This window comes from Pseudonaja textilis, chromosome 9 (genome assembly GCF_049901715.1).
Source record: "Pseudonaja textilis isolate UNSWEBS1 chromosome 9, rPseTex1.2, whole genome shotgun sequence".
Classification (NCBI taxonomy): Eukaryota; Metazoa; Chordata; class Lepidosauria; order Squamata; family Elapidae; genus Pseudonaja; species Pseudonaja textilis.
In genome coordinates this window covers 25,780,222-25,803,896 of record NC_141998.1, presented here as the reverse complement: position 1 = coordinate 25,803,896, position 23,675 = coordinate 25,780,222, and positions in this window count along the sequence as shown.

Genomic DNA, 23,675 nt, shown 5'->3' with positions numbered 1-23,675 from the left:
CCTATATAAGGGGCTGCTGCGGCTGGGTTTAGTTGCTCAGATCTGAAGTCACAAATAAAGAGCTTTAGTTACTATCTGAGTCTTGCCTCCGTTCTTGAACCGTCCTCCCAGATATAACAGAGGTTGTGATGTTTCTCACCAAAGCCCTAGAGCTACTGATCCTTGCAGCCAGGGATCTTAGGACTTCAAGGGTTTACATCAGGGGTCCTCAAACTTGACAGCTTTAAGACTTGTGGACTTCAACTCCCAGAATTCTTCCTCCAGGCATGTTAGCTCAGGAATTCTGGGAGTTGAGGTCCACAAGTCTTAAACTTGCTAAGTTTGAAGACCCTTGGTTTACATGCTGGTCGGAAAGAGAGAAAGGGACCAGGAGAAGATGGAAGCCAACTGCTCTCCATCTCCACTTTGTCTTCCACAAGCATGGAGGGTCAGCTACTCAGGACCAACACTGCAGTGCAAATTAGCTCCAGAGACAGATCCCTTTAGCATTAATCGTCTAATTACCAACACATCGTCTCAATATTTACCCTTAAGTGGTTACCCAAAGTTTCATTTCTTTCCATTCTTGAAAAGAAAGCACACTCTGCTGCCCCACCCAACCACAAAGGCATGGCAAGGGGAGGGGGAGAGGAAAACAAAAGACCCCTCCCCTTTTGATTCATGCAACCAGAGACTTAGCCTTTTATGCTCGGCCAGATTACAGGCAGGCAAATAAGCGGGGTCTCCGCTGAAAGGACCAGGAGAGGAGGGGGATCAGGAAGACGAAAGGAAGCAAAGAAACCAAATAAGGCAGGAAAACTTCAGACTTTCGGAGGCCAAAAGGGTCCTGGATTTGCGTGACAGCTGCATGTTCCAATTATTTTTAATCAATGTCTTATTATCCTCAGCATTAAATTTAGTTCAGGCAATTTCTGGAACTGTTTATAGATTAAAAAACAAAACAAAACCCAAAGTCTACATGAGCATATTTTTGCAAATGTCTACTTTTTGGCCTTCCTTCCCCTGCACAAAGCCAAGATGTTTGTGCTGTGCAAAACTATTTCGTACAAATGCCATGTGTGCCCTTTCCCCCCCCGAAGTCTTCATTTGGGCTGTGCATGGTATGCCCATGAGGGTGCGAATGTGAATTGCATTGCAAAATTCAGAAACAGATTTCAGCCGCAGAACTCCACTCTGTCTTTGGAACATGGTGGTCTCTCAGAACAGAAGGGGAAGCCAAAGGATTTTGCTCTCACCTTTAGGAATCCTTCTCTGGCTGCCTCTTAGGAATAGGCCCCACTGAGAAAAGAATCCACAAATCCAGAATGAATCAAGAGAAAATTATACTCTCAGGCCAGAAGCTAAGCAAAGCTGGGGAGTGTCAGCTTTGAAATTCAGCTGCCACATTTAATGGAAGGGGGAGGGGGTGGAGGAGTTGAAAAGTTCAAGGTTATTCTGCATGTCGTATTAAGAAATTCCAGTTGCAGTTAATTGGTTCTCATGATTTATGAAGTGTAGAAGTGGGAGGAGAGAAGGTGGATTCTGTGTAACGTGCAAAAATACTTTCACTTTGGGAAATTGCCTTAGACATACCAGATCTGTTTCTAAATAAATCAATTGGAGAGAAAATGTCTTGGAGTGATTGATATCATGGATACCTTCTGGATGCCTTACAGGGAGATAGTTCCAGCTGCTCCTCAAAAGTCCATTTTGATCTTGGTGATGACCATGATGATGATGATGATGATATACATTCAGTTGTGTCCAACTGGTGTCAGCCGTGATGGTGACTTTGATCTTAGATGACATCAAATCCATCCTGGAAAACCCGCAAGAAACCCACCCTGAGTCTCCCTTCCAATTCTTCTAAAACCAGGTGGGAAATGTGTCCTTTGGTTAAGCCACCCGGCTTTCCATTCCTTTGTGTACATTCATTTCCTGAGCTCAGGAATGTGTTGGGTTTATTTTACTCTCCACTACTACCAAGTGCTGGACAAGGAGTAAGTCTGGGACAAACCAACAGCCCTCTGTGCAGTGGAAGAATCTGTGGTCCTGTCCCCATCACCAGATATTCCTCTCTGCCCCACCTCATCCAGATTCCTTGCTTTCCCCAAATTGTCTCTCATTATATTCACCTTGAAAAAAAGGCTGAAAACCAAAAACTCCTTTTTATTCCAGTTCTCCTCCTCCTCCCCTGGTGTACCTTCAAACAGCCCGCAGACCTTGCTGCAAGGGAAGGTTCAAGAAAAATGGAGAAAGAAAGGGAAGGCTGACCTTGGCCTCTTCTCGCTGGCTTCTTCGCTTCCAGATGTAAGTGAAGCCCCTCTTTCCATATCAAAGGATATGACATTGTTATTCTAGGGAGAAGACCCTGGGGATCTACCTCTCTCCCCTTGTGCCCTCGGCACTGCAGAAAGAAAACAGAAAAAAATTAAATCCACCAGCCGGGAAAGAATCTGGGATGAGAATTTCCTTTCAGAAGCTCCTGTGCTAAACCGGGATTTACAATCGCCTCTTTCTGCATATAGAAAGTAGATCAAATGTAGAAAGAAGAGGCTGAATTTTTTCCCAATTACTAAGCAGCTGCTGAAATCAAAACAAGAGGAGGAGGAGGAGGAGAGGAGGAGGAGGAAGGGAGGAGGAGGAGAGGAGAGGAGAGGAGAGGAAAGAAGGAGGAGAGGAGAAGGAGGAGGAGGAGAGAGGAGGAGAGGAGGAGGAGACGAGAGGAGAAGGAGGAGGAGGAGAGAGGAGGAGGAGGAGGAAGAGGAGAGGAAGAGGAGAGGAGAGGAGAGGAGAGGAGAGGAGAGGAGAGGAGGAGAAGAGGAGAAAGAAGACAAGGAGGAGGAGGAATAAAGGTCTGTCTCTGTGCTTTCAGAACAAGGAAAACTCCATCTTTGCTCTTTCGTAAAGGAAGGGATGATTTTGTAACTCATTGGATAGAAGACCTAGATGAGACTTTCTCCCTACTCCTGTGCAAAAATACAAGCCACTTAAAATTAATAATGTTTTGCAACATTGATATGATACCCGCTATCCAATATTCTCCTACAACAAAAGGAAATTAATACGAAGACAATCATACCAGAGAAAAATATAAAATTGGAATCCAACCAAAACATTATTAGTGAAGGATGAAACTAAATTAAACTCCCAGCAGTGTCAGTTCTTCTAGCTCTTAAACTCTGGAAATGTCGCAGGAACTAGAGATTCCTAAAATATTTTACAAAATCAAAAGTTGGAAAGGCTGCCGTCTGGTCTTCGAGGAATCCAGGAACAGATTTTGGCGGACTTTCCTGGGCACCCCAGAAGAAAGAGGGCAGCAGTTAGGTAGAGCAGGTCTTTGAGACTTGTGGACTTCAATTCCCAGAAGTCCCAGCTGGCTGGGGAATTCTGGGAGCTGGAGTTCACAAGTCTTAAAGTTGCCAAGGTTGGAGACCCTTGAGTTAGAGCATGCTTCTGCCATTCACAAAGCCACAGGGGAACCCTCAACTCTTTCAGGCATCCAGGGAGCCTTGATGATTGGCATCTACTGGAACAAATGACATCATAGACATCATAATATAACTGCAAAGGGATTGCATCATTTTTCACATGTTGTCATCATAGCTGCCACCAAAGCATCCAACAGCAGTATATTGTTCCTGGCAAAACCCTTATCCACAGCTTCTCAGCCCAGCCAAGCCAATAAAGGCTGAGGAAGCACCTTTAATCTCACAAGTCCCAGAGGAAAAAAATGGCTCCTTCAAGGACAATTCTACTCAAGTGAACTGTCCACTGACCTACTAAAGACCAGGTCTTTTGACCACCACATGGTAGAGACAGAAGGCACATCGCTGGAGTTCTGCTTCCCTGGAGCTCCTAACTTTCACAAGGAAACTCCACAGCAATATTGAGGTATGATCTGAAGGAATTTCTCCTAACCTGCTACTCCCAGGTAACTTACATATAAATATATATTCCAGATTCCAACTAGCTTGAAACTCATTCTTTGAATACATCATCCTACATCAAGACTGGCTTAGGAAGATTTTACTCTCACTGTACATGCTAAAATTATCCCTATTGTCTAATAAATATTCTTTGGTCTCATCCATTCTTTGCTTTGATCAGCAAAGTTGATTGCTTGTTAACCCCACTCAAACAATGTGGCTTTGAGCAGAACCCAACAAAAACAAGCCATAAACAGGAAAACACGATTACGCAATGTTAACTAAACTATAACCACCCAATATATAAATTGGTGCAAAACATCATAATTAAACAACTGAAAGAACATTCTGCTCAACTGGACCCAACTGGTCAAGGGTCCTTATTGTAATTCCACAAGTCAAGAAAATGTTTACAGACTTGAAGTTTGCTAAAGGTCACATCAAAGCAAGCAGAGAGATCCATCCATTATTTCTCGTTTGTCTTTTTTTCAGTGAATGGAGATTCAAGTGAGTCATTTTTCCTGCCTGCATTCTGCACACTTCCCAGTCAGGGTAGGTGAACATGTGTGTGGACTACAATCCAAAGCACAATTTCCCCAAAGGGTAATGCATCACACCAATATGTAAATCAGAGCTGCCTTATCTCTCTGGAGGTGTCACACCCGGCATATGAATGAGGTCATCCCTACTCTCACCCTCCAAATATGCAGGTGCAAAGGGGACCCTGCCTGCCAGGCAGTCCCGCTATATAAAATCCCAAGAAAATGCCAGGTCCTGGAGGGCGCTGAATTTCCTTGCAGAAGAGCCAGGCCAAGACAGGTGCTTCGGGATCCTGAATGAACTGTCAGCCAGCAGATCTAAAAGGGACAGAAGTGCCATTCATGTCTCTTTCATGCCACGGGAGGGGAGAAGACAAGGATCTCTTTGACCAGATTTTGGCTGCTGGTATCTTTGCTGTAACCCGCAGAGCTCACTGTGAGCATTCCAGGCAGGGCCCTGAAGCCAGCCAGGGAGGAGAAAGAGACGTTTGTCTGGATCAAGCAAACAGGATCCACCAAACTCCTGCAGGGGATGCCGTGATGACACCAGAGGAGGCCACGTCTCCAACAGAACTTGGCCAAATCGCTGTCACTGTTTTTTTGCCACCTGTCCAGAGAGAGTGCCAGGTTCCTGGAAGGATCTAAGGGCAAACAAACAAGGTGGTTGCACTTGCAACTCTCTGCACTGTTTTTACAGAGTCACCTATAAGAAAGTGGCTCGGACTGTTGTCCACTCAGGTCTCCTCAGTTAGCGAAGGTATCGTCTTCCCCAATTTGATGCCCTCAGCTCTGTTGAACTGCAAAATTGCCCACTTGGCTGGGGATTCCGGAAAGGGGGAGGACATGAGGTGAAGCCAGCCTACAAAATATCTTCCAATAGAGGAGGATATTTGTAGTTCAAGGTTGAAAAGAGGGATCCTTGGTGCCTTATGAACTTGGTTGTTTTCTCGCAGGGGTTTCATTAACCAACTAGGTAACATCATCAGTGCGAAATGGGAGTAACCAGCCTAATCAAAGAACCACCAAGAACAGGGGTCGGCAGCTTTAAGCATTCAAAGAGCCACAAAGGTCCTAACTGGAAGCCCCCCACCCCATCATTCTGGAGCTGACCAGAAGTCTGGTTCCCCCATCATACAGTCTCCTCCTAGCATGGCATCCTTTTTCCTCTACCTGTCCTAACCAAAAGCCCTATCAATTGTGGAGCCAACCAGTGACAGAGAGCCACAGCAGAGGGATGAAAGAGCCACATGTGGCTCCAGAGCCATGGGTGGCTGACCCCTGACCAAGAACATTCTCACCACTACAGGACAAGCCACCTGTATATAAACAGAGAGAAAATCCACTCCAGCTAATACTGATGATATTCCCTAGTTGTGTAGTGAAACATCGGTGCGGGGGACCCAACCAAGCTCAGAGAGCACCAAGGACTCCCCAATGTCTTCTAGCTCAAGATGAGTCCTCAAACCCTCCCTTACAGAGGCTCTTGCTATGATGGGTAGACACTGAGCCATCGCTTCCATCTGGTAGCCACTTAATATGCACAGTTGCTACTCACTTCCATCCCGCACATTAATATTTCCAGCCAGACCTATGAAGGTCCGGAGTACCAGTGAATTAATGCAAAAAGACATGTAAGGAGGAAGACCATATGTCTCATGGTGAGTATCTCTTTTCTCCTGGGACCGCTGATGTTCTTACTGCAGGGGAAGATGGAGAAAAGAAGATGGGAAGGAAGAGGCCAGCTGGTTGGTGGGTAGCAAAATAATCAAGAGTCCTTCATAACCTTTTGTGGGGGGAACTACTGTCACAGATGAGTATGAAGCTCCTCAGGAAGTTCTGAGCAAAACAATTTAACATAGCTATTTATTGGATGAACTAAACCCTGTTTAGCCACACACTCCACCTGTGTTAAATGGAAGTTCCTTGTAGGCATGTTAAAAATTAATGAGCTTGTGTATGAAAATATTTTGACCTGAAAAGACATAACAGAAGATCTCATTACGCTTGAGGAACCTAGAGGTCATTAGCTTTTCGAAACCCCATCCGGACAGCTGAAGTCTTTAGCAAGAGCAGCCCAAATCTTGTAAGATGTTGGTTTTTCTGGAGTAGGTCTCGGCATTTTGGAAACCTTTTCCTAAAAGTTTGGGGAGCTTCTTAGAAATTGAGCTGGTGGCCTTCTTATGGCTGATCTTCCTTTCAGCAGACCAGGTGAGCATCCATTTAAAAAAATACCAACATTTACACCTGTTGGATCAGGCTCTTATAAGCCAAAGTTGGAGTCTCCTGCTCTGCAGTTTACAGGTAACAGATAAACAGAGTTGGAAGGGATCTTGTAGGTCGTCTAGTCCAACCTCCCGCCCAAGCAGGAGACCCTACACCATTTCTGATGGGAGACCTGTCTTTTCTTGAAAGCCTCCAGGGATGAAGCTCCTCCAACTTCTGAAGGCAACTTCTGTTCCATGGGTTGATTGTTCTCACTGTCAGAAAATTTCTCCTTATTTCCAAATGTCAGAGTGGCACCCATCTGAACCCCCATATTTTCCTTCTGCTCTTTGGGGGGGGCATCTCTTGCAATCTCCCACCTGCTACCCTGTTTGAAGCCACTGATTTGAAGGATGTAATTATCAGCAATGGGGGAACATCTTCCCCAGTGCCAGTGAAACTTTCCAGGGGGATACAGGAAGATTTACACACTGAGCCAGTCATTAAGGTGTCAGGGTGGCAAATGCTCGGAGGTGGACAGCTGAAAGAGGAAGTTGTTTCATTCCCAAATTATCCCAGCAGTTTCACTGCCTTATCAAAAGGTTTCCACACTCCTTACCTTAGCTTTGATTTGACAAGCCTCACCAAATTATTGCTCCTTGCTAGGCCACATCCTGTTCAGGTGTTCAAAATAAACACAGGGAGAGGAAGATCAAAATTAGTTCCTGCTTCACACTCCGTTGCTGATGGATGTACTGTCCCAGAAGTTCAGGGCTGCAGTTATATATTGATTTATTTTTTAGGTTCTGTTTCCCATATATTTTGGTTCTTCCAGCTGTTATCCCATATTGCAGATGGCAGCTCAGACATGGGTGGGGGTGGGGAAGTGCAATGAACTCTTTCACCAACCACACTAGGCTGTTGTTTGTTCAACTGTGATTTATTGGGTTCTACTAAACTGCAGATAGGCTTGCTACAACATTCTCTCCCATAGACTATGGATTACAAGCCCCCATGGTTTGGGTTCATTCAACCATCCTACTTGGCCAACTCCAACGGAGCATGTTATGTGCCAATTCACCCAATCCAATCATCCTCTCTCCCTTGGCTGTGAGGACAAATTCTGTGAGGACAAATAACTCATGCAATGTGCCAATTCAGCAACAGACTTGGGTTACCGAGTAAGAATGAAACCTGAAACTTCACCTCTCCTTTGAAATATTGAGTAGTTGCCAAAACTGAGTGTTTTGACTTTGTGGTGTGAATCGGTTAGCAGAGAGGGGAGCGGAGGAGGGAGACTCAATAAATATGTTTTTTTTTTCCTATCTGCAGAATAGTATGATCACCAACAGCAAATTCTGTAAGTTACTCTCTACTCAACAGGGTAGAAAAAAGACTTGAGGAAGTTCGTGGCAGAATGCTTTTATTTCTACGGGGAAAGGAAACAGTTTTCAAAATCAGCTCCTCTGCATTCCTTTGCTGTTTGGTTAAGCTACTTTAGCCTTGTTCATCCCTGGATCAAACATCTCATTCTGAAGTTGCCTTCAACGCCAAACCTATTTGTTTCAAGGCCGAACTTTGAAAGTAGCTTCCTCCACCACTTTTGAAAAAGGAGGAAAGAGGACAGAAAGCCCAGGAATGAAAAAAATAGTTGATGCCAGTCCCCAAACCCAGGAAGATGGCAAACAGAAGAGATGGCAAAGCTCTTTCCAGTCACACCTTTTGCCAAAAGAGACGGAAGGTGGCCCCAATTGCAGCTCCAGCCTGTCCCTTTCCTCCTGGGGGTGATTTTTGGTGTGCGTGCTCTGAATTACAACCCATCCATGGGTGATAATCTTAGAGGCAGACAGCTTTGCAATATGGAATGCTGGCTGAAGTGGAGGCAGGCAAGGGAATACTTCTGGCTGGTGAGATGGCAAAGAGAAGCATTAATTAATCTCCACTTGTGCTGCCTGGAAAATCCATCTTCATGTGTTGCTCACATGGTGTCCCTTAAAAGCGCAACCACTGGAATTTATGGGCCTTTGGACTTGCTGAAAAAGATGCCATTAAACCTCAGACCTTTCCAAGCGGTTCTCCTTCTTTCCTTACCCCCAGATCAACTTCGCAACCATTTATTTTCTTCTGCTGGTTTGCCTTGCTCTCCTTCTTTCCAATGGTCACTGGCAGCGGATAAGATCTTCCACACAAGCTCAGATTCCATTCTTGTGTCTTGCCTCGGTCAGCAGTGCTTAGCTGGAAGCAATTCAAGATGGTTGGACTTCAAAGGCAGAGAACAGATGGGGATGAGGCCAGTCAGAGGTGGTATTTGCCTGTTCTCTGAACTACTCAAAATTTCCACTACCGGTTCTCCAGAACTGGTCAGAACCTGCTGAAGACCATCTCTGGTGTATACCTAGGATCTCATTGGGCTGTTTTCTGTCTTCCTAGCTGAGTTTTTTTCACAACAGAATCTCTATCATTTTTGGACCCTTGATCTTCCCTTCATCAGCTAAGCTCATATTTTTCTCCAAAATGCATAGTGTGGTATTGAATAGTAGCAGCCAATTTTCACCTACAACTTCCTGAGTACTTCTACTAAGAACATATTCTGGTTGGTATTTTGCTTGAATGACACCTTCTTTAGTTGGTGTTCCTCCAAACCTATGGAATATCTGTCCTAGAACTGATTGGGTGTCAAAGAGTTGAGTCCAGAGCACTGAAGGAGAAGTAGGAGAAGCAATGTTGGCCAACCACTCAACAGGACACTCCCTAAGGCTCTAGGTCTCTCAGGCTTAAACAAAGTTACCCGCAGTTCAAAGCCAACTAGAGGAGTCACAACAGGTTTCCACAATGTTTGCAATCCATCTGCTTAATCAAGGAAACATGGATCAAACAGCAGCACTGTAATGCAGATCCCCTTTGTCATATTTTTAATTCCCTATCCAAAGTGATAATGGATGTTAAATTAGCTTACTTCTTACTTAATCTTTTGTTGTAAATTAAAGGGTTTAAAGCTCAGAAGAAGAAATAATACCTCTTTTGAGAAAAGACATTAACATGCCCTGTCTTAATCTAATTTTTGGAAAAGAATTACATAATTCTTCATGAATCACAGGTGATGGTATTTGAGAGTTAAAATGTGTGTCTTTACCCACATATTGTGTCTTCATTTTAGAAAACTCAACTGAGATCAACAGAAATACTGTTTACACCATTAAGGTGAATGAAACAGGCATTTCTGGAAGAATATTCGGGCTTCTACAACCAGGGTGGCTTTGAGAATTTATTTCCCAACGTAACTCGTTTCACTCATAACCTCTCAGTGATAAACTGGCTTTAAACATAGAAGCCCCATTAAACATTAGAGCGTGCTTCATCCACCATTGCTTGGTTTAATTCTTCCTAAAATAATTTGAACCAGGGCAGGGGAAATCCCACAAATTTCTGTTCTGTAGGCAGCAATTTTGCTTCGTCAGCTGCATTTTACTATTGGATGACCCTGAATTCTAATATTATTTGTTGAAGGCAACAAAAATATCTCTTCAACCTGTTTCTACCCACATTGTATAATATGCCAAGGCAATCAAGGAGAGAACCAACCTAGAACTAAGGAGAAATTTCTTGACAGTGAGGACAATTAACCAGTGGAATGGCTTGTTTCAGAAGTTGTGGGTGCTCCAACACTGAAAGTTTTTAAGAAGAGGCATTGGTCTGAAATGGTATAGGGTCTCTGCTTGAGCTGGAGGTTGGACTAAAAGACCTCCAAGGTCCCTTCCAACTGTTACTGTTATCCTGATATTCTTGGACCTACCCCCTGGATGTCTCTGGGTCTACAGAAGACTTCACTCCCTGGTTCTTCCTAGTGCGGAAGACAATGGTTATGAATTGTGCATGAGATCCTTTCATGGTTGACATACAGGCCACTGGACTTTTTATATATTCATATATTTAAAATGCTAAGCTTCACAGAGGAGAGCTTTTTAATGGCCTCCCCACAACCATTTGATCTGCCTATCTTCTTTTCCCTGGGAATTATTTCTCATTAGAATACCTTTCTATGCTGCCTCTGTTTATGGAGTCAAGTATGGCAACACACTTATCCCCGATTTTGATCTTTCATGGTGATATTTATCTTTGATGCTGGCTTTATAGAACTGCCAATGACTTTATTTTTCCCTCTGTCTTGCTCTGGGCCCATTGTAGCTATGGGAACCGGCATTAAATGTCCATTCAGATACGCCATCAAAATGAATTTTTCAAACAAGAGGAGAGCTTTTAACATTAGCTCTTTGCAAGCCTCTCTTCCCTCAAGACAAGTGAATTATTTACAGAATCCCTCACACATAAATTGGACCACAGGAGACATCGGTGTATCTTTTCCCCTTCTGCGCTTCTTCAATTTTGATCACTGCCACTGGGGAGAAAAAATACTACAACTGGATGGCAGGGCTTCCTTTTCTTGAGTCCAGAACTTAACTGAGACATGTGTTGAGACATCGAGATACTTAAGGTGCATCTACAGACAGCCCTTGACTTGCAAATGTTCATTGAGCAAGCATTCAAAGTTACAATTGAAAAAAGTAATTATAACCAACTGGATCTTTATAGCAACATGGTGTCAACTCATAAAATATTTCTATGGTCTTTTTAGAGTGGCCAACAGAAAGAGAGGGGGGGAAAGGGGGTTGAAAGGGCAGTGCAGCAGCTTGAAAACTGAAACTGCATTCCATAAATGTTTTCAAAGAAAGTAACTAGGTGACTAAAGTTTCTGCTGCGCAAAATTCTAACTGGAGAGCATGATTGATGATTCTTGGCCATGGATGTGTTTTGTTGGAGAATATGAATTATGATACACCCAGGATTGGGGGGGGGGGAAACCAGGGTCAAGGGTGACAATGAATGATGTGTCTCAGAGTCGGCTACACCTAGGCAGTGCCGGCATGTTTACTTCCAATAAATCCTTTTGAAGTTTTGGAAGTTTGGCTTGAGACTCATGATTTAAATGGGGGGTATCCTGATACACGGGATCAGAATTTGAGCATTTGGGGACCAGCATGTAATTATGATAGTTGGAGCATCCCAAGGTCCTCATTTGTGACTTTTCCACAAGGTCAATGGGGGAAGCCGGATTCACTTAACAACCATGTGGTTCAGCAGAAGGATCCTACCTGTTCCACTACTGGATCGGTGATCGCACACGCATGCGTGCAGCTTTCCACACCAGCTGAGGCCTGCAGTGCTAATCAGCTGAGAAGATAAAGAAGAGAAAAGTGCAGTGACAGGTGGGAGAGACGGTCCTGAGCTTTTCTCTTCTTTCTCCTCTCAGGCTTTTTTTCCTCCTCTCAGCTGATCTGGAGCTTTTTCTTACAACCGGTTCAGTCAAACCGGTCTGAACCGGTAGCATATCACCACTGATGTGGTTCATATCAGGGGTCTCCAACCTTGGCAACTTTAAGCGTGGAGGACTTCAACTCCCAGAATTCCCCAGCCAGCTTTGCTGGGAGTTGAAGTCCTCCATGCTTAAAGTTGCCAAGGTTGGAGACCCCTGGTTCATATAACAATTGCATTGATTCACTTAACGGCATCAAAAATATCAGTTGAAACTCTCTTAACAATGGCTTTGCTTAGCAATGGAACTCCTGGTTTCAATTGTCATCGTAAGTTGAGGACTACCTGCATCAGCAGTGCTAAATTGGTTGGGATGAGTTTGTCTTCACTATAAGTGAAGAATCTGCTAAAATGAGACACTTCGAGACACTTTGACCCAAATCCAACATTTGCACTGCGTCTGTTTGTAGAACCTCAGTTCTAACCCTCCCTCCCCCCCCCCCTGGGGGGGCGGGGAGGACTCCAGAGTGAATAACCTTGCCTCAATTCAGAAGACACCAGGGCTTAAATTGTGGGGAGACTTGGGTGTGTTTTGAAAACCCTTAGAAAGTTTCTCCTTAGCGCTGCAAAGGAAGAAGAATTTGTGAAATGCCCCTGAGGAAATGTTCTCGTGTTAACAAAAACAACAACAAAAAAAGTCATTTCAGCTTGAAACTTCCTTGACAATGTTTGCCTGAGGAGACCCAATAAATTAGTCTTCAGCAACATTTCAGGAAAAATTCAGTGGAAGCTGTGAAATAAAATAAGTAGCAAACAATCAACTTCTGAAGTAGAATCTTTAGAAGGAGAGGCAGGAAGGGAGATTCGGAACTTACCTTTGTAGCTACACCTGGAACGGAGAGGTGAGATTTCAGATCCTCCAGGGCTTCCTCTAGATTCAATTTTACAACAAAAGAAACCTGCAATAAATCAAACTCGGCAAGCATGCCTGTCCCTTGGCCTCTGCCTCCCAGCTGAAGTCACCATAAGTTTATCCTCTTTGCTTCCACAAATTTTTCATAAAATTGAAGTTTGAGAACCATCACTGCTAACAGTAACAAAAGTATTTATATTCCATTGCTCGGCTGCAGTTTAGCAGAAATTAAAAGCACCCAGAACAGTTTGCTTCACAACAAATCAGTCAAAACATTAAGTGACATTAAGGCACTGCTAACGCAATAGCAAGGAAATAACATTTAAAAGGGAGTACCAAGAATGCAGCCATGAGAGTGTATTAGATGATCTGCAAGATAATCCATTTTCAAGCTCTCCTTTCTATGATGCGACACAGATATCAAATCTCCAGAGACACTGGCTCTAAATTAGTCAGGTTATTTTATCTAATAAAAACCGCTGTGCAACTTCAGGGCTATATTCAGACCAGTGGTGGGATTAAAATCTTTTTACTGCCCGTTCTGTGGGCGTGGCTTGGTGGGCGTGGCAGGGGAAGGTTACTGCAAAATCCCCATTCCCTCCCCACCCCACTAACCTGCTTTCCAGCTCTGTTCTCCTGTGCAGGGCAACCAAAGAAGACCCAGCCAATCAGCTGGGACTCGGGAGGTGGAGAATAGATGGGGTGGGCGGGGCCAGTCAGAGGTGGGATTTGCCAGTTCTCCAAACTACTCAAAATTTCCACTACCGGTTCTCCAGAATTGGTCAGAACCTGCTGAATATCATCTCTGATTCAGACCACACGTCAGGTCAAGACCTAGCAAATGCATTCCCACAACATTTTTATTTAGTTTTTATTTATTTATTTTATTTTGTCAAGCGATTATTAAATAACAGGTATAAGTACAAACATGGTTAGGTACATGAAATGAATACATATAAGTAAAATAAAAGAAACAATAGGACAGGGACGGTAGGCACGTTGGTGCGCTTATGCACGCCCCCTACAGGCCTCTTAGGAAAGGGGTGAGGGCAATAGTAGACAGTCTAAGGTTAAAGTTTTTGGGGTTTGGGGAAGAAACCACAGAGTCAGGTAAAGGATTCCAGACATTGACCCCTCTGTTGCTGAAGTCGTATTTCCTGAAATAAAGTTTGTATCCAAAAAATCTCAGTCTATTTCTCCTCTCCCTCTCCTTCTCCTTCTCTCTCGCCTTCTCTCTCTCCTGGATTAAATATTCACTGTCTTGGACACTCGCAGTGTGAAAGAAAGTGACACACTCTTGAAAGGATTAGGCTGGGGTTTCCCTGCCAGAGGAATCTGTCAAGTTGGACTCCAAAGCACACGCTCTTTGGCCACGTCTGTAGAGCAGATGAAACTTGTAGAAGAAGACTTTGTGTGTGGGCTGCTTTGAAAGCATCCTGGGAACAGCTGGGACTGGGACAGGCTAGAGAGATCACATCTGCCCAGTTTTTAACTAACTTCACTGAGAAGTGAGGGCCTCATCTCAGAAGCTTGAGATCCTTGGACATCCATCTACCACGACTACATATCTTCAGAGGAATTTGCTTGACCAAAAGCTACAGAGAAGTAGCTTCCGATCTTCTTTACAACGTAAGTCCAAGTATTAGTTTTATTTTTTTATGTATAATGTACCCTGAAGGTGGCATTTATTTTCATTGTATGGGGTGCAACGACAATAAAGTAAAAGTAAAGTAAGTTCACCTCTTCGTCTCTGGTTATCTGTCTCTTCTTTCTATGATCTGTTTAATCATCCAAACTATAAATCATAAGTTTGTTTTTCCTGTTTTCCACAATAAAGGGTTAGATTGTTGTATGCCGCTCAGAGTCATTTTCTGCCAAGAGCCATATAAATTTGGCTGAGATAGATAGATAGATAGATAGATAGATAGATAGATAGATAGATAGATGATAGATAGATAGATAGATAGATAGATAGATAGATAGATAGATAGATAGATATAGATACACACACACACACACACACACACACACACACATTGTCCTTTTTGCAACTAGAGGTCCATTCAACCATTTTGTCATGTTCCATCATCTTCGACATTGTGACATGTGAAAAAGGGAGGGGCTTCCACCATCCTGACCTGATGTTGTATTCACACTAGACTGAATGAATTGCCCATTTGATGTCAAATGCATCTGGAGAATCCCAAATGGTTGAAACTCTGGTCTTCTCTGAACCAGAGAAGTTCCTTTATTTAGGGTTTCACCTGGCTGACCTTCCAGAAAGTATGAAGGACATCTTCCATATCTTGAAGAGCCAGCATTGTCCTTAGTGAATCTCGGAAGGTCCGCCCTGATCTCCTTTTCTCTCTCTGTGTGTACTGTACATACAAGCATACACACACACACACACACACACACACACACACACAAACACACAAATCCAGCTGACTCCAAGCTCTCCAATTACATCTCACTACTGGGAAAGTTACAGTCCCAATAATGTTCTTTGAAGAATTATGGCACGGCTAGTTTTAAGATCATTTCTCGCTGAAGTGTAATTCCAGAAGCTGAGTCTGCATCTGGCTTTAAGTTTCTGCAGATAATATTTGCAAGACCTTTCCGGTGGTTTGAGAAAGGAGAGTTAATTTCCTCTTTTACCCTTAATCATAATCTGAAGATCACCTGTGAGGGTTAGGCTACGTGCTCTGTAATTTATCTATGAGCTTGGAAAATGGTACAGCAATGAAACTTAAGCAGCATTTGTGAAACTGCAGTGAGTTTTTCTTTTCTTGGTTTTTCCAATAAATCACCTCAGATAGCTTAGGGTCCAATCAATAGAAGGGGGGCAGGGGTGGAATCTACCAAGGATTTCATTGCATCTAATTTAAAAGATTACTTCCCGCCATGTGGTCAGAAGAATCGTGAAAATTAATCACTTCCCGCTGCCCCAATGAAGTATCAATGGGGCTCTAATATTGACACTGCATTTTTCTACTGGAAACCTTCCATTAATTATGAAGGCTTTTTCATTACCCCTGGCCAATTGTTTTTATGAGCAATGGGCTAACATTAGGTCAACCACCCATAATGGGCAGCAATGGCGAGTTAATTTGGGGACAATCGCAGAGGTGATATTCAGCCAGTTCTGACCAGTTCTGACCAGTTCTGACCAGTTCTGGAGAATCGGTAGCGGAAATTTTGAATAGTTTGGAGAACCAGCTAATACCACCTCTGACTGGCCCTGCCATCATCTATTCTCTGCCTCACATTAAGTCCCAGCTGATCAGCTGGGTCTTCTTTTGTTACCCTCCAGAGGAGAATGGAGCTGGAAAGCAGGTTAGTGGGGTGGGGAGGGAATGGGGATTTTGCAGTGTCCTTCCCCTGCCATGCCCACCGAGCCACACCCACCAAGCCACACCCACCAAGCCATGCCCACAGAACCAATAGTAAAAAAAAAAAAATTGAATCCCACCACTGGGCTATTGGCTTAAGTGAACAAATCAACGAAGTTCCGTTTCAATGCAGAATTTGCATAGGCTAATTTGCAAGTCCAAGGCTCGTGCATCACCTTCCCTGCTTTGGTGGGAAATGCCTGGCAAGCTCACGAAGAACTTGGCATTTTGCAATGCAAATAGCTGGGGTTAGTTCAGGCATTTCCACAGCAGGCACCGGTGGGATCCGGCAGATGATGAAAGCAACCTCATAAAAGCAGGGCCAGAAATTGTCATGGGGTCCTTCTTCTGTGGTAGAAGTTTATGCTTTTCAGGCTGAGCCCAGTTGGGAAGCTCTGTTTGCAGGAGTTGCTTGTGGCAACCAGAACATTAAAAGTTACTTCCCTCTTGGAAGACAAAAAAATGTGTACCGGCTCCCTGTTGGGAATCTACATTGATTTTATTGCAATGTAGTTGATATACTTCACACAAAATAAGGCAGAGGCCCTATTAAAGTGGAGATGGGTAACCTACCTTCCTTCCTTCCTTCCTTTCTTTCTTCCTTCCTTCCTTCCTTCCTTCCTTCCTTCCTTCCTTCCTTCCTTCCTTCCTTCCTTTCTTTCCTTTCTTCCCTTCCTTCCTCTCTTCCCTCTTCCTTCCCTTACCTCTTTCCTCCCTCCTTTCCTTCCTTCCTTCCTTCCTTCCTTCCTTCCTTCCTTCCTTCCTTCCTTCCTTCCTTCTTTCTATCCAGACAGAAAGATAGCTTGATAGAGTTAGTATTCAGGTGGTATTCAGCAGGTTCTGACCAGTTCTGGAAAACCAGTAGTAGAAATTTTGAGTGGTTCAGAAAACCGGCCAATGCCACCTCTGACTGGAGATTTTACAGTATCCTTCCTCTGCCAGCCCACCAAGCCATGCCCACAGAACCAGTAGTAAAAAAAATTGAACCCCCATCACTGGTTAGTTACATCTTCAGGTTTCCATGACACAAAAAGATGGAAGATTAAGGAGAAAAGAGGAATGCCAGAGTCTGAAAACAACACAACTGAAACATCCAATAAATCCAACTAGAAGTCCTGGAAGGTTTGGTCACAGGTGTGCGGTTTCTGTGTTAAAGGCCAAGCAACAGGCTGATTTCAAGGGACAAAGACTTCAAAGTCACTTGCAAATAAGGCCAAAGTGGACTTTATTATAATTTCGGTTCTGGACTTGGCTCACCTGTGTGATCTCGGAGGATAAAGTTCTCTACATCTTCCCTTACTTTAGAAGTGGGAAAAATAATACATCTCAGCACTTGAGACTTGGAATTTAGTGGCTTATGACAATTGCATTGAAGGAATTCTCGGACTTGCACATAAATCTCAAGTTATAGTGGAACTCCACGTAATTTAACAGAGATGAGTCCGTAGAGAGTCCTATAAGTCTCTAAAATCCAACATAGTGACATTTCTATATACAGAACTTGATCGTTTTCAGAAGTACAAACAGAGAACAAATTTGTTAGGTATACATATATTTCTCAAGATTGATCCCTGATACCAGAGGTGGTATTTAGCAGGTTCTGACCAGTTCTGGAGAACCACCAGTAGTGGAAACATTGAGTAGTTCAGAGATCCAGAAAATCCCACCTCTGACTGGCCCCACCAACCCCATCTATTCTCCACCTCCCATTGAGTCCCAGCTGATCGGCTGGGTCTTCTTTGGTTGCCTTGCACAGGAGAAGGGAGCTGGAAAGCAGGTTAGTGGGGTGGGGAAGGAATGGGGATTTTGCAGTATCCTACTCCTGTCACACCCACCAAGCCATGACCACAGAACCGGTAGTAAACATTTTTGAATCCCATCACTGTCTGATACTATGGTGGCCGTAGTTTCCAACTGCTGCTATTACATTTGGGTTCTTGGGAAGAGTTGAATTTGTTGCTGCAAACAAATGTATTTTGAGCTGTTTGATTCCATTGCTGGGGTTGCAGTGAAATCTCAGATAGCTGAACTTGGCCCCAAAATGTCCTGGGTCAAGGGCACCATAGGAGTCCATGGTCACCTTGGGCCTACTGGAATTATCAGGGCCCTGAACCATACCAAAATTTGCAGCCTAGATCTGATTTCAGCCTTGGGAGAGCCCGCTCTGAAGATGGAGGACATTTCCAGGACTCCTTTCTCATGGTCAGATCCCTTCATGATGGCTTTTTGGCTTGCTGGTGCTGACCCTATTTGCAAGATGTAGGGACTATTACATCAAGATTGATTTAATAGTTCCTGGATCAATCTTCCCCAAGACCTATTAACAGATTATCAGAGTTGGAAGGGACCTTGTAGGCCATCTAGTCCAACCCTCCACCCAAGCAGGAGACCTTACACCATTTCTGACAGATGGCAGTCCAGTCTCTTCTTGAAAGCCTCCAGTGATGAAGCTCCCAGAACTTCCGAAGGCAGCTTCTGTTCCATTGGTTGATTGCTCGTGGAACAGAATTATAAAATTTATCCTTATTTCTAGGTTGAATCTCTCCTATCGTGGTTTGCTGCAAACCCTTGGTTGTTGATATAGTGGGTTGGGTGAACCCAACTGATAACTATAGAAGTGTCTAATCCAAGTAGACTTTTCCAAAACCATGCTAATGAACTAGAATGGATTTCAGGAGGAACTTGGGGTTTGCAGAAATATTGTGTGATCCAACGGTTCTGCTAGTTTTCTTGTTCCACTATGGTTGATAATGGGAGAAGCTGCAGTGATGAACCTCCATGGATATGTAACACCTCCTCACCTTTTCTATAGGGCTAAAGATAACAAAAATTTGCATAGTCATAGACTTGGGATTCCAAAAGGAATTTTAGCTTGGTAGCCACGGTGGGGGGACATTAGAACAATGAGGGCCAATGAAGGAGTTCATCGCTCATCTAGGAAATAAAATTCCACTTTCTCCACTATTTAGCTGGCCCGGGGCCTGGAGTCCACGTTTTGCTGCGTATCCATTTCTGCTGACTTCCCCTGACAAATAACAAGGCAGATGTTGACAGGCACTTGCACAGGGAAATGCTTTAAGCTGTCAGTCATCGAGACTCAAATTAATTTGATTGTGAGGGATGAAAATGAAAAAAACTTGGTTTTGTCGGCAAAAGCCAAGGAGGGAAATGTGCAGGTAATTCCCATTTCACTCTGGAGGAATGAACAGAAAGAAAGATACCATCAAATGAAGAAAGGGAAGGGCTTGCGGCCCAGGCAGACATTTCACATCCAAAGTTTGGCTCAGAGTTTGAAATGATTGGCGGCTTATAATCATTCGGTGCCATGAAATAGATCCCTTACAACACAGTGTCAACACTGAATTCAGTATTTTGGAGTTTAGTTATTATGGCCAAGACTTCATTGAACAAAAAAAGAATTACATTGTCAATTTAATTGGCACAGGAAGCAGCAAAAATTGGAAGGAGGAACCAAATTAACATCCTCAAAGCCTTAATTTGGTCTTCAGATGGAAGCACATTGTATAAGGCCAAACCCAAAGGGTTTGGCATTCATCCCAGAGGAAGTGAAGAAATGGCCAATGAGAATGGACTTCTGCCCTGGATATCTTGTCCAATAAAGGGACTTGCAATTCACAGGAAGCCCCATCAGACCTGATGAAATAATCAAGCATCCAACTCTCTTGATCAGTGTTTCTCATTTTTGGCTTGCTTGCTGGCTGGGCAATTCTGGAAATTGAAGTCCACAATCTTTAATAGAATAAAATTTGTTGTTGGCCAAGCGTGATTGGACACACAAGCAATTTGCCTTGGTGTATATACTCTCAGTGTACATGAAAGAAAAGATACACTCATCAAGAGTCAAGAATCATAAGGTACAACACTTAATAATAGTCATAGAGCAATCAAATCATATTAAGAAACAGTCAATATAAATCGTAAGGATACAAGTAACAAGGTTACAGTTATACAGTCATGAATGGGAGGAGATAGGTGAAAGGAAGTATGGGAGGATTAATAGTAATAGTGATGCAGACTTGGTAAATAGTTTGACAGTATTGAGGGGATTATTTGTTTAGCAGAGTGATGGCATTCAGGGGGAAAAACTGTCCTTGTGTCTAGTTGTTTACAGTGGGGTTCTGTAAATATTTTCACATTCCTCTTTTTGACTCGTGCAGTGTACAGATCCTCAATGGAAGGCAGATTGGTAGCAACTGTTTTTTCTGCCATCCTAATTACTTTCTGAAATCTGTGTCTGTCTGGTTGGATTGCAGAACCAAACCAGACTGTTATAAGAGGTGCAGACTCAATAATTCATCTATAGAACTGGATCAGCAGCTCTTTGGTTGCTAAAGTTGAGAAACATTGCTCTAGAGAATGCTGAAGGCTTGCCTGGCGCCACACACCAGCAGATCGAGTTTCTCAGATGGTCAACTCTTACTCCACCCTAACTCCAAAGGAAGTTCTTGATTCGAAACTTCTTGGACTAAGCAAACTTTTAAAAAAAGAAAACATTTTTCCTGCGGGTTTCTTTTTTCATTTCACTGGTGTTGGCGTTTTCCAATTGTGTCTTTCTAGCAGCTGGAGAAAACCACCCTGGATACAGTAGGATCCTGTGGGATTAGGAAGCCCTTTCATGGTTCCAACATGTTGGGGCTGTGAGTGAGATTTCTTGTTGCTATTTCCTGTTGCAAAAGCTGGCTCGTCTGCCATGCACTCAAAGGTGTGCATGCGAGACTGTGGGCTTACCCATGTGCTCTTGGTACAGTCTGAAATCATTCTTGGGGAAACAATCTCTCAAAATAGAAATCTTGTTTTATGTAGAGCATTGTCCTTCCCTTCACATCAACGCCATGAACAGTTGAAATTTGACTGACATATCACTGGGGAAGAGTTCAGTCTTACAGGAAATCAACGTCTGAAATACATGTACTCCCAACGCTTACTTCACTTAAAGCAATTATTTATTTAAAACATTTATACAACAGCCCATTTTGTACCAAACTGCAGGCAGCTCCCAGCCAGACAGAAAACCCCATCAATGCACAATAAAAATATTAAAAGCAAAGATATTAAAGCCATGAAAACTCAAAAACCTGGCACCATCATTTGCTAATTTGCTATTAGACTGTATTGGTGGTACCTCAGACGACGCACAGTGATGTAATTACTTCTTGGGATGGAAAGACTCTTTAATTCCTCCCCAGGATGATAAGAAGCAGGCTATAATCTTGTCAATTAGAGGTTTTATGGAAAAGAACTATAAACATTATTATTGTTTTGCCAGTGCTCAATCCCCTTCCTGTGCCTCTTTAACCAGCTCCCATTGCCCAAGAGCGATATAGTTAATGCTGGGAAACATTAATAAATCACCCACTTCTGTCTGACAGGGCAAAGCCTCAGCCCTACTTATGGAACCCAGCAATGTATGCGGCCCTTTGAGGGAACATCTCTGAAGCCACAGACTTCTTCTCAAAAAGTCCAATCTAGATCTGAAAAACTAAAGTGAGGAAGGAAAAAGAGGAGTGGGGGAAAGGGTTGGCCTCGGTGCTTTGCATGGCTTCTACCTAATTCTCGGGTTCTAAACTGGAGGAAAGATTTTGGAGGTCAGTAGAAAGTGATGAGATGCTGCAGTTCAATGGCTAAGACGCTGAGCTTGTCGATCAGAAAGGTCGGCAGTTCGGTGGTTCGAATCCCCAGCACCGCATAACGGAGCGAGCTCCCGTTACTCTCCCAGCTTCTGCCAACCTAGCAGTTTGAAAACATGTAAAAAATGCAAGTAGAAAAACAGGGACCCCTTTGGTGGGAAGGGAACAGCGTTCTGTGCGCCTTCGAAGGCGTTTAGTCCTTCCGGCCACATGACCACGGAGACGTCTTCGGACAGCGCTGGCTCTTCTTTGGCTTTGTAACATGTAAGATTAGCACTGGCCCCTAGAGCCAGAAGCAACTAGCACATATGTGCAAGGGGAACCTTTACCTTTAGAAAGGGATAAAAGGAAACTAGACCACCCAAGAACAGGTGGCTGGACACCATCAAATCAGACCTCAGCCAGAACATTGAACCATTCGGAGAAGCAGTGCAAGATCGGAAGATGTGGAGAGACTGCCGCGTAGAATTGCCAAGAGTTGGACACAACTGAATACATATCATCATCATCATCATCATCATCAGAAAGCAGCCTCCATGCTCTTTGGTGGCTCCCAAGCTTCTCAGCCCACCTGACTGATGAAAATGGTTAGGGTCCTCCACCAATGGAGCATGAAAGGAGCAGCCTAATCCCAAAATACATTTAGCACAAAAGATGTGGATCTGTCCAAAAATGCATTTGAAACATTATATTCTTGGTCCTACCCATCAGGGCAATGTGGCTAATTTGTGATTTTTTTAAAAAAAAATGGTCCTTGCCAATACGATTTTGTATCTTATTTTTTAAAATGTCTAGAAGCTAAAAGGTAAAGGTTTCCCTGTCCAGTCGTGTCTGACTCTAGAAGGGAAGGAGCCACCGTTGCCGGAAGACATTTCTGTGGTCATGTGGCCAGTATGGCTATACACCGAGGGACATGGAACATTGTTACCTAAGTGGTACCTACTTACATTGGCATGCTTTTGAACTGCTAGGTGGGCAGGAGTTGAAGCAAGAAATGCTTCAGGGTCTCAAACCCAGTCTGTCTGCTCTCCAGCTGACCTGGTCAGGATCTTTAACCATGGAGCCATTGCACCCTCTTTAAATGATTAGTTGATTATAATTCAGCTTCAATCGGATTGTAGAGAAATAGTCTTTCAGAAGTGTTAAATCAGCTGTCGGCCCCCTGGCAGAATGTACTCAGTTCTCCAACGCCCCATTTGAACCCTCCTCTAACAACCTGAGATGGCACTTACAAAATTTCCAAAATGGCTGCCAGCCCAATTCCCAACTCCTAGTCTGGCACATCCCCCTGTTTCTTTTCTGAGAGCATCATTCCGTGTGAGCCCAAGAGCCATTCTGAGGTAGAAAGACACTATGAGAGGCTGAATCATTTGCAACAGAAAAGTTCCTCATTTAAGGGGTGCCTCTGTGTGTGTGTGTGTGTGTGTGTGTGTGTGTGTGTGTGTGTGTGTAAAACAAAACCATTACTCAAAAAAAAATGCTGAACTAGGGAAACCAGTAAATGCTAATATCCACAGAGTGATGTTTACTTTAGGGTCATCCAATAAACACTGCAGCATATCTGATGATTTAATTAGAAGTCACCACAACTATTTATTTCTCTTCTTCCTCCAGATTAGATTACAATTAGCTTCAGGGAGGGAAGTCCCCCAAAAGGGAAGGGGAATCAGAAAAGAGTTTCAGATCTAAGTCAGACTGCTTGTAACCACGATATTGACTTTGCAACCCCCCAGCAGGTGAGCCCTGATGTGGACTGTCCTTGG